The sequence below is a fragment of the Hemitrygon akajei genome, chromosome 5 (genome assembly GCF_048418815.1).
Source record: "Hemitrygon akajei chromosome 5, sHemAka1.3, whole genome shotgun sequence".
Lineage (NCBI taxonomy): Eukaryota > Metazoa > Chordata > Chondrichthyes > Myliobatiformes > Dasyatidae > Hemitrygon > Hemitrygon akajei.
Genome location: NC_133128.1, coordinates 38,421,863 through 38,439,711, shown reverse-complemented (window position 1 = coordinate 38,439,711; position 17,849 = coordinate 38,421,863).

Sequence of the window (17,849 nt, the reverse complement as noted above, 5' to 3'; positions counted from 1 at the left end):
ATGAGCTCTGATTTTACCCACCAATCTCCTATGTGGGACCTTATCAAATGCCTTCTGAAAATCGAGGTACATTACATCCACTGGATCTCCGTTGTCTAACTTCCTGGTTACATCCTCGAAAAACTCCGATAGATTAGTAAGTAAAGATTTGATGTTTTGAGCTGAGACCTTTCTTCAGGACTTAAAAGGAAGGGGAAAGACACCAGGATAAAAGGTGGGGGGGGGGGGAGGGTGGAGAAGGAGGATAGCTGTAAGTTGATAGGTGAAACCAGGTGTGTAGGAAAAGTAAATGGCTGGAGAAGAAGTAATCTGATAGGAGAGAAGGGGACCCAGAGGTAAAGTGATAGGCAGGAAAGAAGAGATAAAAGGCCAGAGTGGGGAATAGAAGGCGAGAGGATGAGGGAGAGAATTTTTTTTTACAAAAGGAAAAATCGATAATCATGCCATCAGGTTGCCAGATGGAATATAAGGTCTTGCTCCTCCACCCTGAGGGTGGCCTCATCTTGGCACAGGAGGAAGCCGTGGATCGACACATCAGAATGGGAGTGGGAATCAGAATTAAAATGTTTGCCCATCAGGAAGTTCCACTTATGGTGGATGGAGCAGAGGTGCTCAACAAAACAGTCTCACAGTTTACGATGGGTCTCACCAATGTAGAGGAGACTGCAGCAGGAACACCAGACACAAATACACAACCCCAGCAGATTCACAGGTGAAGTGTTTCTTCACCCGGAAGGACTATTTGCGGCCCTGAATGGAGGTAAGGGAGGAGAGGTGTAGAACATAGGCACTTGCAGGAATATGCTGGCAGGGAGATTAGTACGGAGAAATGAATGGACAAGGGAATTGTGGAGAGAGTGATCCCAATGGAAAGCATGGGGAGGAAAAGATCTATTTGTGGTGGGATCCCTTTGGAGATGGTGGAAGTTGTGGAGGATGATGTGTTGGATGCAGAGGCTCATGGGGTGGTAGGTAAGGACAAGAGAAACTCTACATCAATAGTAGAGGGAGGGAAGGCCTGTTCTTTGAAAAAGGAGGAGACCTCTGATGACTTGGAAAGGAAAGCCACTTCCTGGGAACAGATGCAGGGGAGGTGGAAGAACTGAGGAAGTAATAATGCTCTTCCCTTTTCTCTGTTACTTTGCCTCTGCCGCACCTGTTCCCAGGATCCAGCTTTCTTTTCCAGAATGTCCTTGTCCTTCAAAGAAAGGGGTTTTCTCTCCTCCACTATTGATGCTCCCCTTCATTTCCCGATTATCTGCACTCACCCCATCTTTCTGCTGCCTTAACAGTGACAGAGTTCCTCTTGTACTTCTCTTTCACCCCATGAACCTCCGCATCCAACACACCACCCTCTGCGACTTGTACCATCTTCAAACGGATCCTAAACATATCTTTACCTCCCCACCCCCTCCGCCTTCCACAGGGATCTCTCCTGTGATTCCCTTGACCATTCATTCCTCCCCAGTAATCTACCTCCCCGCAAGTGGTCAAAGTGCTACACCTGCCCATATAAATCCTCCCTCACCTTCATTTCAGGCTCCAAACAGTCCTTCCAGGAGAGAAAACACTTCACCTGTGAATCTGCTGGGGTTGTCTATTGTGTCTGGTGCTCCCAATGTGGCCTCCTCTATATTGGTGAGACTCATTGTAAATTGGGGGACCGCTTCATTGAGCATCTGCACTCCATACACCAAAAGCAAAACTACCCAGTGCTGAAACATTTTTATTCTGATTCCCATTCCCATTCCAACAAGCCTGTCCATGGCCTCCTCTTGTATTACAATGAGGCCACTCTCAAGGTGGAGAAGCAACACCTTATATTCAGTCTGGGTAGTCTTCAAACTGATGATATGAATATTGATTGCTCCTTCCGTAAACAGTTTTCCCTCCGCTTCTCCTTGTCTTCTATTCCCCACTGTGACCTTTTACCTCTGCTCACCTGCCTATCACATCCCTCTCCTAACTCCCTTTCTCTTATAATCCACTCTCCTCTCCTATCAGATTCCTTTTTTCTCCAGCCCTTTATCTTTTCCGCCCACTTGGTTTCATCTAGTACCTTCTAGCTAGGCTCCTTCCCCTCCCTTCCTCCTTTTTATCCTGGCCTCTTTCCCCTTCCTTTTCAGTCCTGAAGAAGAGTCCTGAAACATAGACTATTCAATTCCATAGGTGCTGCCTGACCTGCTGAGCTCCTCCAGTGTTTTGCATGTAATGTTCCCCAGCAGTCTTTTTTCTCCGCCAAATAGCTGGCTCTACTATTTCCCTTCTCTCAAACAGCATTGCGCAATTCTTTTATGTTGGTGCATAGAGCCCCATCTGGTCAGCAGCAGGAATAAAAATGCTTTGTTACTCAAGCAAGCTTCTGTTTATTTCAGAATCAGAATCAGGTTTATTATCACCGGCATGTGACGTGAAATTTGTTAACTTAGCAACAGCAGTTCAAAGCAATACATAATCTAGCAGAGAAAAAAATAATAAAATAAAAAATTAATAATAATAAATAAGCAAGTAAATCAATTAGATTTTTAAAAAGTGCAAAAACAGAAATACTGTATATTTTTTAAAAAGGCAGTTAGTGTCCAAAGCTTCAATGTCCATTTAGGAATCGGATGGCAGAGGGGAAGAAGCTGTTCCTGAATCACTGAGTGTGTGCCTTCAGGCTTCTGTATCTCCTACCTGATGGTAACTGTGAGAAAAAGGCTGGAGGTCCTTAATAATGGACGCTGCCTTTCTGAGACACTGCTCCCTAACGATATCCTGGGTACTTTGTAGGCTAGTACCCAAGATGGAGCTGACTAGATTTACAACCTTCTGCAGCTTCTTTCGGTCCTGTGCAGTAGCCCCCCACCCCCATTCCAGACAGTGATGCAGTCTGTCAGAATGCTCTCCACGGTACATCTATAGAAGTTTTTGAGTGTATTTGTTGACATGCCAAATCTCTTCAAACTCCTAATAAAGCGTAGCCGCTGTCTTGCCTTCTTTATATCTACATCAATATGTTGGGACCAGGTTAGATCCTCAGAGATCTTGACACCCAGAAACTTGAAGCTGCTCACTCTCTCCACTTCTGATCCCTCTATGAGGATTGGTACGTGTTCCTTCATCTTACCCTTCCTGATGTCCACAATCAGCTGTTTCATCTTACTGACGTTGAGTGCCAGGTTGTTGCTGTGGCTCCACTCCACTAGTTGGCATATCTCACTCCTGTACACCCTCTTGTCGCCACCTGAGATTCTACCAACAATGGTTGTATCTTCAGCAAATTTATAGATGGTATTTGAGCTATGCCTAGCCACACAGATATATCATGGGTATAAAGGTTTGAGGTGATTTGATTGAATAAGTAGAGGACTGGTTTGTGTTCTTATTATGCATTTCAGAAGCTTAAGACACATGCACATGGGTTACACATTGTTTAGGCTAGGTTAGCAAATTATACAAATATAGGTGGAGGGGCAGGCTGTGTTGAGGAAGGAGGAAATCTGCAGAAGGATTTGGATAGATAAGGAGAATGGGCAAAGAAATGGCAGATGGAATACAGCATACAGAAGTGTATGGTGATGCACTTTGGTAGAAAGAATAAAGATGAGACCGTTTTCTAAACGGGGAGCAAATTAAGAAATCAGAAGTGCAAAAGGACTTGAGAATCCTGGTGCAGGATTCCCTAAAGGTTATCTACAGGTTGAATCAGTGCTAAGGAAGGAACTGCAACGTTAGCATTCATTTCAAGAGGACTAGAATATGAAACCAAGGATGCAATGCTGAGGTTTTATAAGGCATTGGTTGATCACATTAGGGGTATTGTAAGCAGTTTTGCACTCCATATCCAAGAAAGGATGTACTGCCATGGGAGAGAGTCCAGAGGAGTTTACCAGAATGATCCCAGAAATGAAAGGGTTAATGTAAGAGGAGCTTTGATGTCTCTGGGCCTGTGCTTATTGGAGTTTAGAAGAATGAGGTGTCTCTCATTGACAGGTATTGGACATCAAAAGGCCTTGATAAAGTGGATATGGAGAATATATTGCTAATAGTGGTAAAGTCATGGACCAAAGGGCACAGCCTCAGAATAGGAAGGACTTCCCTGAAGACCAGAGGTAAATGGGAACTTTATTAGCCAATTCATTGTCACAGATGGCCGTGGAAGCCAAATGATTGGGTATATTTAAAGTGGAGGTTGATAGGTCCTTGATTAGTCAGGGCATCAAAGGTTATGCATAGAAGGCAGGAAAATGAGGTTGAGAGGGAAAGCAAATCAGCCATGATTGAATGGTAGAGGTGATGGGGTGTATGGCCTTTTTCTGCTCTTATGATTTATGGTCTTGTGGTTAGATGTTAAAGTTCCTTCTTTGAAGCAGTGGTGAGCTTAGAGTTTCTACAAACCTTCAGCCCAACTTTAAATACATGGATGGAGATTACAATGGACATTTACAAAATGGAGAAGATAACAGCATCTGTTAATCATAAGCTGGAACAATTTGATTCATACTGGGAAAAATGGTTTAACTACATAATGCCTCATAGGCCTGATTTTATTCTCACAAATCAATGAATCTGTTGTAAAAAAAATGATCACTCCCTACTTGTACATAGTTCTTTCCTTTTGCTTGTTTTTTCTTTCCACTCTTTTCTATAAGTGTATACCTCAGATAAATACTTTGTGGAGATTTATGATATATATGTACAATGTCTGAAATACATCTTTTGTATATGTTTGTTTGATGATGAACTTCAATAAAAAAAATTACAAAAAAGAACGAGTGTTGCACTGACCTTGGCTGAGCTGAAGATGCCAACCTAAAAAATGCTTAATTGAAGCACTGGAGAAAGACCGATGTGTGACTGATGGTTACCGAGAGGCCTGTGCTCGCATTGGAGGACTGACTATGTGTGTGAGTGGGCAGGTGGTGGTTTTGCTATTGTTAGTTTGTTGCCGTTGTTTTGTTGAACATTGTGGGCATGCTATGTTGGCACCAGAAAGTGTGGTGACACTTGCAGGCTGTCCCTTGCGCATCCTCAGACTGCGTTAGTTATTAGATAAAGAACTTATTTCATTGTATGTGGTAAATAATGAATATGGAAAGCAGCAATATTGAAAACATTCTCTCATTGATCAGCATAAAAACGATTATCCTTTGCCAATAATGATATAAAGAGTTGGTTCTTTACAATACTGATGGTTTAATAATTGTATAATGCTGGGTTAGTGTACCAGATGGTCTCTTTGTGCCTATTATTTTTGTACTTTCATGTTTCTAACATGGTTTATTATTTCATCTAAAAGATGGCCTCTTTGGAGATGAGATTTTAGACTAGATTACACTTTCAAATCCCGAATGACTTTCAATCCATACTCCTGTTATTCTAACGAGAGATTGCTAGTAGTGCGTTCATTTTAATATCCCAGCAGATATATCTAACCCCTCATTATCTCTGGTGTGATTCATGTTAGCCAACAACAGCTAGAAGGAAGAAAGAAATAAAGACATGCTCTTACACACATCACTTTCATGTTGTCAGGTTGTCTAATAACCTTTCATGTTGCCCCAAGATACTATGCAGTAATTTAAGTACTTTTGATGTAGCTTCATGATTGTAAAGCCAGAAATACAGCAGCCAATTTGTGCACTGTCAGCTTCCATAAACAAGGTGATAATAACCAGATGTCCTGTTGAACAGATTGCTCTGTCCTTTATTCATTCCCATTTGTGAGACTATTTGAGCCCAAGGATGCTGCTTTATTTGCTCAAAGAAACAGTGTTTAATAATTTACCGCAGGAAAGAATCTACTGCTTCCATATAAAAATATCTGTACTCCCCTCTCCTTGATCGTATGCATTTTCTATAGAGTACTAAGGCGTATTATTCTCTCTCATCTATTAACTCACGTTAGTAAGGATTTTGATGTCCTGCATGGTAGGTTGATACTGAAGGCTAAGGCACAAGGGATCTGAATCTGTTGGTAAACTGGACCCAGCACTGTCTGGGACATTGGAGGAAATAGTGGTCCTGAATGGGTGATTTTCTGATATCTAAAAGCAATTGGTGCCAGCTGCTTTTTTAAACTTACAGCTTATTTAAATAACTTGGATGAGTATGTAGGGGTATGATTAGAATGTAAACACCATACCTGGTTTACTATTGTCACACGTACCTAAATACAGCAAAAAGCCTGTTCTGTGTTTACACCTCAGCTTCCACAAGCAAATTGTGGAAGTTACAGTCAGGCAAAGATAGCCATGGGCAGTTGTAGTCCAGTGAGATCACCCGAGACACTTCTGCTTCCGACAGGTGAGATAGTGTGAACTCAAACCAAACCAGTGAGGCCTCTGAAGTGAGACTTCTCCAGAAACGTCTTTCTAAAATATAGCATCACTTTTACACAATAGGGAGTGCCAAAGACACACAAGATAATAGAAACATGTGAATATACCCCCAAAAAGGCTCTATTGTCTTTACTACAAAATATCATAAAGTCCACTTGATGTTTCCATTGACTTAACACATCTATCGTGAATGGCGACTGAAAATAAGGAATTGAAAGATATGAATTACTGTACAATAATCAATATCGGTAACAGATAAGCCAGTTCTGTATAAAAATAGCAGTTTTCTGTTCAGACCAGAACAGTGTGGGTGACAGGGGCCCATGATGTTCTCCTTAGGCTCAAGTGGAAATAAACCAGTCTTACAGTCAAGCATTCCACGTGTTCTGGGCCCAGTTCTGGCGACGACAGTTACTTGGAGGATCTGGCGAGCTGGCTAATCCTTGGTTTTATTATACGGAGGAAGGAATTCGGTCCCGGTAGCCGATTAGTCCTAAATCCTAGACTGCTCATATTTGAGCAAGGGACTGAGGCTGCTGCTGAAACGCACTTTTCCTCCTGTATGGAGCAGCCAAGGGAAGCTGTAGCATTAAAACAAGAGTCGTGGTGTTCCGCGTCGGGTCCCGCACGAAACACAAGAGAAAAAAAAATCGATGTATGTTGTTAAAAAAATGAAATTCCAAAATGTGTGTGTGTGTGATAGCGTGAAAGTCCACAGCCCCGGACTCTACGTTACATTACGGAGCAGAGACCGTTAAGTGTATTGTATGGTGGAATGGACTAGGTGAGTGTCTGCAGACGTGAAGGACAATGTGATAAGACTGTAGGGTGGGCTGTATTTGCTTATAAAAAGCAGAGAAAGTAAATTTAAAAAAGAAGGAAAGGACACAGGCAAAGTAAAAACTACCTCAGTGTTTGAAAAGAAACAATTAGCACCAGAGTCTGAGGATGAACTCGATGCTGTGCCCCTGCCTTCCCTAGGCACGGATTCAACAAAGACCACGCCAGGTGACGCCTCTTGAGCACCCGGTGAGGTTGGCGTCAGTCGGTGTCCTGCCACGGGCGGCGATTCCCAGCAGAGGTGGAGATATGCATGAGCTAAATGTTGATTTAAATGCACCTTGAACTCACCGAGTAGGAGCTCTAAGAAAATGTTTCGTCGCACTATAGATTGGCATTAAAAAATATCTGGCAGGAAACAATACTGTTAATGAATCTGTAGAACGCGCGTAAATGTATTCCGCATTCGAAACGGGGACGCTCGTCTTAATTTACAATTAAATTACAATTTAGGTTAAAGGAAAACATAGACTGTTATTTGTTTGAGATGAGAACAGTACTGCCAAAAGCAATCACAACATCAAGGGATTAAAGCTGTTAATGGTAACCGGGACCATACTTGTGTGAAACTTCCCGGCTGCTCCACTATAGCCTCTGGGCAATGTTGAATGTTGCTTTAAAAGGACTGCGATAGCGGTCCTGTGCGATTTGAATGTTATTTTAATTCATAGCTTTACTTTGTATTTAACCACACTGAAGTGGCTAATCATTACCAGATTAAGTTCTGCTTACAATTTCGCAGCATTTCTCCTGTTTGCCATTACCTGATTTATACACAAGTGACCCACTTGTGACTGGTAATTTTTGGGTTGAACAGCGTAGTGTAGATAATATTATTTGAAATCTGAAATAAATTCTAAATAGCGTTTCCAGATCTTTGATCCAACTAGCATGGAAATAGGACGATGGACATGGTAGGGGTAAACGTGGGGATGTACGCGAGAGTTATATTTTAGTTTGCGGCCAACCTGGCCACAGGGCTCGAAGATGCCCTCGGGTCAATGCAATTTTGAAAAGAGTTTGCTCCTCCACCGCTACATTTACATAGACTACGCAGTTTCCTTTAGATAATCCGTTCCTGAACTGTACTTAAGAACTTGTACAATTTTAATTCTGCCCCTTGTAAAATGCCACCTGATGTAAGACCGCATGTAATTTTTCTTTGACGGCTTTTCCTCCCGATCTGATACTGGGGAAAACAATAGCGGATCTGTGGTGTGAGCTGACCGAACTACTTTCCCTCCTGTTCTGCACACGCATCTGAACCTTTTAGCCTTAACAAAAGCTGCATCCTTACAGGCGATGCGCCGATTTTCGTTATGCTTTGGAAATAGCGCGTGACAGTGGACAATAACAACGTGGGGTTCTCACCCTTTCGGAAATCCGATAAAACGATGGACCAACTGAACTTTTTCCTGCGTTTAAACTTACTGCAATTGCCTTTATAATCTATGCGGCTCACACTAACGGGAATTATGTAATAACCCGCGGGAACAAACGAGTTAAGGCAGCAATAGCAACTCATCACGGGCATGATCGCGTCGCAGTCCAGAAAATTCTTTGAATGGTAAAATCATAGCGTGATGCGCCAGTAGCTTAAATAGACTTTACGGACTAAAGCACATATAACCATATAACAATCACAGCACGGAAACAGGCCATTCCGGCCCTCCTAGTCCGTGCCGAACTCTTAATCTCACCTAGTCCCACCTACCCGCACTCAGCCCATAACCCTCCACTCCTTTCCTGTCCATATACCTATCCAATTTTACCTTAAATGACACAACTGAACTGGCCTCTACTACTTCTACAGGAAGCTCATTCCACACAGCTATCACTCTCTGAGTAAAGAAATACCCCCTCGTGTTTCCCTTAAACTTTTGCCCCCTAACTCTCAAATCATGTCCTCTCGTTTGAATCTCCCCTACTCTCAATGGAAACAGCCTATTCACGTCAACTCTATCTATCCCTCTCAACATTTTAAATACCTCGATCAAATCCCCCCTCAACCTTCTACGCTCCAATGAATAGAGACCTAACTTGTTCAACCTTTCTCTGTAACTTAAGTGTTGAAACCCAGGTAACATCCTAGTAAATCGTCTCTGCACTCTCTCTAATTTATTGATATCTTTCCTATAATTTGGTGACCAGAACTGTACACAATATTCCAAATTTGGCCTTACCAATGCCTTGTACAATTTTAACATTACATCCCAACTTCTGTACTCAATGCTCTGATTTATAAAGGCCAGCGTTCCAAAAGCCTTCTTCACCACCCTATCTACATGAGACTCCACCTTCAGGGAACTATGCACTGTTATTCCTAGATCTCTCTGTTCCACTGCATTCCTCAATGCCCTACCATTTACCCTGTATGTTCTATTTGGATTATTCCTGCCAAAATGTAGAACCTCACACTTCTCAGCATTAAACTCCATCTGCCAACGTTCAGCCCATTCTTCTAACGGGCATAAATCTCCCTGCAAGCTTTGAAAACCCACCTCATTATCCACAACACCTCCTACCTTAGTATCATCAGCATACTTACTAATCCAATTTACCACCCCATCATCCAGATCATTTATGTATATTACAAACAACATTGGGCCCAAAACAGATCCCTGAGGCACCCCGCTAGTCACCGGCCTCCATCCCGATAAACAATTATCCACCACTACTCTCTGGCATCTCCCATCTAGCCACTGTTGAATCCATTTTATTACTTCAGCATTAATACCTAACGACTGAACCTTATTAACTAACCTTCCATGTGGAACTTTGTCAAAGGCCTTGCTGAAGTCCATATAGACTACATCCACTGCCTTACCCTCGTCAACATTCCTTGTAACTACTTCAAAAAATTCAATAAGGTTTGTCAAACATGACCTTCCACGCACAAATCCATGCTGGCTACTCCTAATCAGATCCTGTCTATCCAGATAATTATAAATACTATCTCTAAGAATACTTTCCATTAATTTACCCACCACTGATGTCAAACTGACAGGTCTATAATTGCCAGGCTTACTTCTAGAACCCTTTTTAAACAATGGGACCGCATGAGCAATACGCCAATCCTCCGGCACAATCCCCGTTTCTAATGACATCTGAAAGATCTCCGTCAGAGCTCCTACTATCTCTACACAAACTTCCCTCAAGGTCTTGGGGAATATCCTGTCAGGACCCAGAGATTTATCCACTTTTAAATTTCTTAAAAGCGCCAGTACTTCCACCTCTTTAATTGTCATAGGTTCCATAACTTCCTTACTTGTTTCCCACACCTTACACCATTCAATATCCTTCTCCTTAGTGAATACCGAAGAGAAGAAATCGTTCAAAATCTCTCCCATCTCCCTCAGCTCCACACATAGCTGACCACCCTGATTCTCTAAGGGACCAATTTTATCCCTCACTATCCTCTTGCTTTTAATATAACTGTAGAAGCCTTTCGGATTTACTTCCACCTTATTTGCCAAACCAAACTCGTAACTTCTTTTAGCTTTTCTAATCTCTTTCTAATCCCATGCTGTGCAAGACTAAAGGATGGTGGTATAATTGAAAATGAGAGATTCTCGACCATAGCAAAGGTAGCAGCAACTTTCCACTTTGCCAGAGACATAGTTCTGAAAGACACTGCCCGGTATCTGCTGTTGTTGGGTCTCCCCCGCCCCTCAGAATTGAGCATCTCCAAATGGACTTTGTATAGTTACCTAAATGTGTGGCTTGTGATTATGCATTTGTTCGTTTATCTCCAAGGGGAAATACTTATCCAACTCAGAGAAATTATGCCCTAACTGTTGATTATTTTTTATTAGAAATTATGCGTAGGTTTAGGATCCCTGAGAAAATCTCAATTGATGACGGTTTTCACTTTATGGGTAAAGTTATGAGTTGATGGAAACCTTTAGTGTAAGCATAATTTCACCCGCTCTTTCCACTGTCAATCTTATCGGCAGCTGAAAGAGAGAATGGGGCCCGAAAATGCAGGTTTACTAAATTGCATAAGGGGATCAATCTAGAGCAGTCAGAGGTGTTTCCACTGGCTCTCATGACAATGAGGCCGTGCCCCAAACTGTGCAACAGGCCTAGCTCCACATGGGAGAGTTTTGTGATGTCCCGTGCGCTTGCTAATCGCCTCTCCCTTTTTAACTAAACTGATGGACATCCATATTATGAGCGAAAACCTGTTGCAGTATTGTATAGCACTAACACAGACTTCTAAAGGTTCCCATCAACAGGTACTTGAAGCCCAGAAGATGGTGCTGGCTGCAGAGTGTCGTACAGACCAGCTGAGAGACTGGGAACAGAACTCCCTGGAGCCCCGCTGGGAAGGTCCATTCTAAGTGTTGCTGATCACATATACCGTACCACTTTAAAGGTCCAAGCAAAGCGGACGTTGATGGATGCCTCGCACGTTAAGCTGTGGTGCCTTCAGGCCAGGGAACAGGTGGCCAGATGAATCTCAACAGACTGAACTCCTGATCTTTGCTGTTTCCTTGCCACCTTAAGTATCCAATATATATTATACTTTGTGGGTAATCTGGGCATCCATTTTCTGCCTAAATACTGAAGTATCTCAAGGTACTAATACTCCTAACACTTCTCTTAGCTTTAGTTATGAGTGTGTGTGGATCATAGCGAATTTGAATCCATGTTTTATCTTGATAACAAAATTAGAACTGTGAAGGGAATGTGGGACTGCACTGCCCATAGCAATGACTCTTGCCTATCTGCTTTTACAGTGATTGCATCACCCCCCCCCCCCCACTTTGAAGCTGTTTCATGGGGATGGGGGTCAGGTATGTTACTGTAACCCTCAAGGGACAGGACTAGAGTTCGGTAACAGTACATGTGCAATGCCAAAATTACTGGTTACTGGTTACCCGAATCCTAGTTAATATCTTTAACTAAGTATGTGACTGAAAGTCTATCACTGGCTGCCAGAAGCGCCCCTTCTAAAATGGGATCCTGGGCTGAACTGAATCTATGGTACTTGGCCTATGCATTACCATTCATATCTATACCACCTGCCGGCGCTCCATCTACAATCCACTGCGTGGGGCCACCCATCAAAGGGGCATTATGGAAACTGAGCGTTGCTGGATATTAGCAGCCCTGTTCTGGAAACCTGGCTGGTGAAAGCATTAACCTGGCCTTCGCACAGCTGTAGAAACTGGCTACTAATGCAGACTCAGTGCTACACGATATGGCCATCAATGTCATCACTGCTGAAATAGTGGCAATCTGCTCAGTGGCTCTTTAAAGTTAAATAGCATTGGACATTTTGTTGCCTGAGAAGAGTGGCACTTCATTGGCCAGGAGTCTTGCACATACGTCCCTGATATATCTGAGAATATCACCCCATTGGGCTGGGAACTTCTGAGAAGAAGCTGATAAGGTTCAGGCGATTGAGAAAGGTGCACAAGACTCCATCCTCACCTTAGGGACCCTTTAGCTGCCCTCACTCTTTACTCAGGGGCAGGGGGCAACTCCATTGTACAGTGGGCAATGGGAGCCATATCCTTGATAGTTATCATATTCCTTTAGTCTCTTGCCTGAGATTCAACTGGAATGTTAGCCCACAGACAGCTGCCTCCAATCTGATACAGCAGCCAATCACAGAGACTCTGTGCTACTGAAATCAGTAAGATTTATGTTGACCTCTACAGGACAAAGAGGAGGGAGTGTGGAAGTTACAGTAAGGCAAAGATAGCCTGGGCCAGTTGCAGTCAAACGTGACCTATGAAGTGAAACTGCTGGAGACACCCCTGATTACTACAGATGAGATAGTGCTCAGTAAAGCTAAACGACTGAGGCACGTGCAGTCAGACTTCTCCAGAAAGGATTTTTAAAAAACATTACCTCCTTTACACAATAGGGGGTGCGGAACATAACAGAAGGATCTACTTCAGTAAATATATTTAAGACAAGATTGGATAGATGTTTGCATAGTAGGGGAATTAGCGTTATGGGGAAAAGGCAGGTAGGTGGAGATGAGCCCATGGCCAGATCAGCCATGATCTTGTTGAATGGTGGAGCAGGCTTAATAGGCCAGATGGCCTACTCCTGCTCCTATTTCTAATGGTGTTATGTTAAGGACGTGAAACAAAGTTTCAAAGGTTGATCTTATTATCAAAGCATACAACTCTGAAATTCTGCAGTGCTCTGGGTAGCCATGAAATCAAGAAAGAAAAGAAAGACTGCACGACCATCAACCCCAAACCCCACCTCCTGGCAAAACAAAATGAACAAAAATGGGACAGGTACATCAATCTCCAAATTCCTCCTCCTACACAAAAACCGAGCAAAACGGATCAGGCATATTAACTCCCTAATCCCTCCTCCCACACAAAAACTGAGCAAAACAGATCAGGCACATTACTCCCTAATCCCTCCTCCCACACAAAAACCGAACGAAACGGATCAGCAAAACTTTGACCTCCTCATTCCTCCTCCTGCATAAAAAAAACAAAGAAAAAGGTTCAGGCACATCAACCCTGTCCCCCCAAATACCCCCTCCCATACAAAAAATAACCAAGAAGATTGGGTGTAAAAACACAGAATATAAAAACTATAATACTAAAAAAATGTATTTTATAGTCCAAGTCCACATCCACAACGCAGAAAAAACCTGGGAAACACTCTCCGCAGCGGCAGACTCTCCCCTCTCTGGTAGCATAGCACAGTGATCAAAAGACAGGCAGCTGTTGCAACAAATGAGGCAAACCCAAAGGACACAGGCACGGGGATTGAGTTAGGATGCAGACGCGGGCGTGAGCATTAACGGCAAACAGGAGGGAGTGCAGGGAAGCAGGAGGCAGGCAGAACTTATCTTCACACGGAGCGTAGAAAGGGAAGCGGCAGAAAAAACTTTTCTCAGCACGGAGAGATGGAGTTACACGGGTAAACCTCGGTACTGGAGTAAACTTGGAATCCTTATCTTGGCATGGAGAGACAGAGTTGCACAGGTAAACCTCGGAACTGGAGTTGAACTTAGAAAACTTAACCTTGACTCGGAGAGACTGAGTTGCACAGGTAAATCTCGGTACCGAAGCAAAACTTAGAACGCACAATCCTAAGAGCCGGGAAGCGTTAATTACCACACAGGTAAAACCAACAGTCTGGCAACTAGTGGGTGCAAAGCCGGGGTTCTCATACTGCAAGTCTTGATGAAAACCAGGTGACCCACCATCAAAGGAAATTAGGAGAAAATGGAGAATTAACGGTCGGAACCATGGCACAATCAAAGGGAATTAGGAGAAAATGGGAATTAACGGTCAGGACCATGACAGTAGCTGGTACTCACTCACTGCACTTATTTTGATGCTTCAATCACCATCGTCACTTCAGTTGGTGAACAATGGGAGCTTTAATTGGTGAAGCGGAGCCAAACATTGGCTTGCACCCTATGCTACAGCCTGTCTGCTATGAGGTTTGTGCAGGCTGCCTCTGCTTGTTGGAATCCTCTCGGAGAATGCAGAGCGCTGGAACATCCAAATGATCTCCAAACTTCCGCAATCACCTCAAGGGTTCAATTGCCCTCGTTGCTTTAATTGGCGAACAGTGGAAGCTATAATCGGCAAAGTGGGGTCAAGCATTGTCTGGCACGCCATCCTGCAGGTTCTTGCCACGAGGTTCACTCATGCTGACTTTGCATCCTGAAATCTCGGAGACTGCAGAGCAATGAAGAACCCAAATGATCTCCAAACAGCAAAACACTGTCTCCAACAGTCCCAGAATCATATTCAAGACAAGAAACAAACATAACTAAGGCTCTATTGTCTTCAGAACATTAGAAGCAGGAGCAGACCATCTAGCCCGTAGAGCCTGCTCCACCATTCAATAAGATCATGGCTGATCTGACCATGGACTCATCTCCACCTACCTGCCTTTTCCCCATAACCCTTAATTCCCCTACTATGCAAAAATATATCCAACCTTGTCTTATGTATTTATTGAGGTAGCCTCCACTGCTTCTTTGGGCAAAGAATTTCACAGATTCACCACTCTCTGGGCAAAGCAGTTCCTCCTCAACTCGGTCCTAAATCTACTCCGCTAAATCTTGAGGCTATGTCCTCTAATTCCGGTCTCATCTACCAGTGGAAACAACTTTCCTGCCTCTATCTTGTCTATCCCTTTCATAACTTTATGTTTCTATGAGGTTGCCTCTCATCCTTCTGAATTCCAGTGAGTACAATCCCAGGCGACTCAATCTCTCCTCATAGTCTAACCCTCTCATCTCTGGAATCAACCTGGTGAACCTCCTCTGCACCGGCTCCAAAGTCAGTATATCCTTCCTCAAGGAAGGAGACCAGAACTGCACGCAGTACTCCAGATGCGACCTCACCAGTACCCTGTATAGTTGCTGCATAACCTCCCTGCTCTTAAATTCAATCCCTCTTGCAATGAAGGCCAACATTCCACTTGCCTTCTTGATAGCCTGCTGCACCTGCAAACCAACCTTTTGTGATTCGTGCACAAGCACTCCCAGGCCTTACTAACTTCAATATAACATAAAGTCTGCTTAATGTTTCAACTGACTTTAACATCTCTATTGTGAATGGCGATTGATCTTGTGAGTAAGGAATTGAAAGATATACAATTTACTATGATCAATATTTGTAACTGATAAGCCAATTCTGTATAAAAACAGCAGGTTTCTGTTCAGTCTTCAGAACAGCGTTGGTGACAGAGGCCCATGATGTTCTCCTTGTGTACAAGTCAATTAAAAGGAATGCTTGAATCCTAAGAGTGCGTGTGTTCTGGGCCCAGCTATTTTAGATATTTTAAAATTAGCGACAACAGTTACTTTGGCTGAATCACTACACAGAGCATTGAGCTAGAATAAGGTAAAACTATAACAATGCAGAATAAAATGTAAAATATATTGAAAGAATGCTATGCAATTAAATTATAAATTGTAAGATAATAATGAGATAGTTTGTGAAGTCTTGTTCCTTATTGTACAAGAGGTCCATTCAAGAGTCTGATAACAATGGGATAGAAGCTGTCCTTGAGCCTGGATGTTCATGCTTTCAGGCTTTTGTACCTTCTGTCTAGGGGGAGAGGGGAGAAGAGAGAATTTCAGGGTGGGTGGGGTCTTGGACTATGCTGGCTGCATTACTGAAGCAGTGAGAAATATAGACAAGAGTCCTTGGAGGGAAGGCTGGTTCCTGTGTTGTACTGAGCTGCATCCACAACTCTCTGCTGTTTCCTGTGTACACGTGCAGAACAGTTGCCCTACCAAGCAGTTATACATCCAGACAGAATGTTTTCTATGGTGCATCAGTAAAAATTGGTAAGAGTCAACAGGGCCATGCCGAATTCCTTTACCTTCCTGAGGAATAAAGCAAGAAGAAATCAGTGGAGTTGTTGATTGCGAATAAGATTCTTTAAAGACACTGGAGCCATAGATGAGTTGGAAAGTTTAGAGGAGTGATGGCAAATATAATGTAATCCTGATAAGTGTAAAGTAATGCACTCTTAGAAGATAAATTCTAACATACAGTGTTGGTGGTAGGAGTATAAATACGTACAGAAAGACCGTGGGTGAAAGTGGTGACACAGGTAGATAGGATAATGAAAAAGACATTTGATGTGCTTGGTTTAGGCTGAGAATTTTGAGTATAGGAGTTGAAATATCTTGTTGCAGTTGCACATTGCATTGGTTGGACTGCGCTTAGAGAATTGTGTACCGTTCTGGTCACCACACAACCAGAAAGATGTGGCAGCAATACAGACTCTTGTGAAGACATTCACTTGATGTTGTTACAAAGGGGGTCTGTAGTCATGAAGAAAGATTGGGTAGGCTCTGCTTAGTGTCACTTGAACACAGGAAACTAACCAAAGAGGTTGACAAAATTATGTGGTGGAAAAAAATGGAATCTTTTTCTCAGGGTAGGGATCCAAAACTAGGGGCCTCACATTTAAGGTGAATGGGGATGGGGGGAGGGATGGGAGGGAATGTGTAGCTAGAACAGGTTTGAAGTGTAAGTTTTACTCGCAGATGCTGGTGAATCTGGAATTACCAAAGGAGGTAGTGGAGAGAGATACAATTACAGCTTTTAAAAGGCGTTTGAGCAGCAATAGGAAAGTAGTTGTGGAATATGGGCCTGCTGCAGACATATGGGGATCAGCATAGAGAAGCATCACTATCAGCATGAAAGAGCTGTACCATAAGGTTCCATTTCTGTGCTGTCAGATTCTATAGTTCTATGACTCTAATATGCATTTTAGGGACGAATATTTTTCCTTGTGAATGTTGTGTTGTGTTGTGGCATCCGTCGGTCTCGAGAGACCATGGATTTGCGCCTGGAGTTTCCAGGGCACAGGCCTGGGCAGGGTTGTATGGGAGACTGGCAGTTGCCCAAGCTGCAGACCATCGATGTTGTCCAAGGGAAGGGCACTAGGACCCATGCAGCTTGGCACCAGTGATGTCGCAGAGCAATGTGTTGTTCAGTGCCTTGCTCAAGGACACAACACGCTGCCTCAGCTGAGGCTCGAACCAGTGACCTTCAGGTTACTAGTCTGATGCCTTGCCCACTAGGCCACGTGCCAACACATTCTATTCCTTGTGAATAGTGCCCAATTAAAGAAGGCAAAATTCCATAACTTTATGGTTTGATATTCCAAGTTACAAAGCTGAGTGAAAGGTTCTCAATCTTCTGAAGCATTTCTGTTGACTTT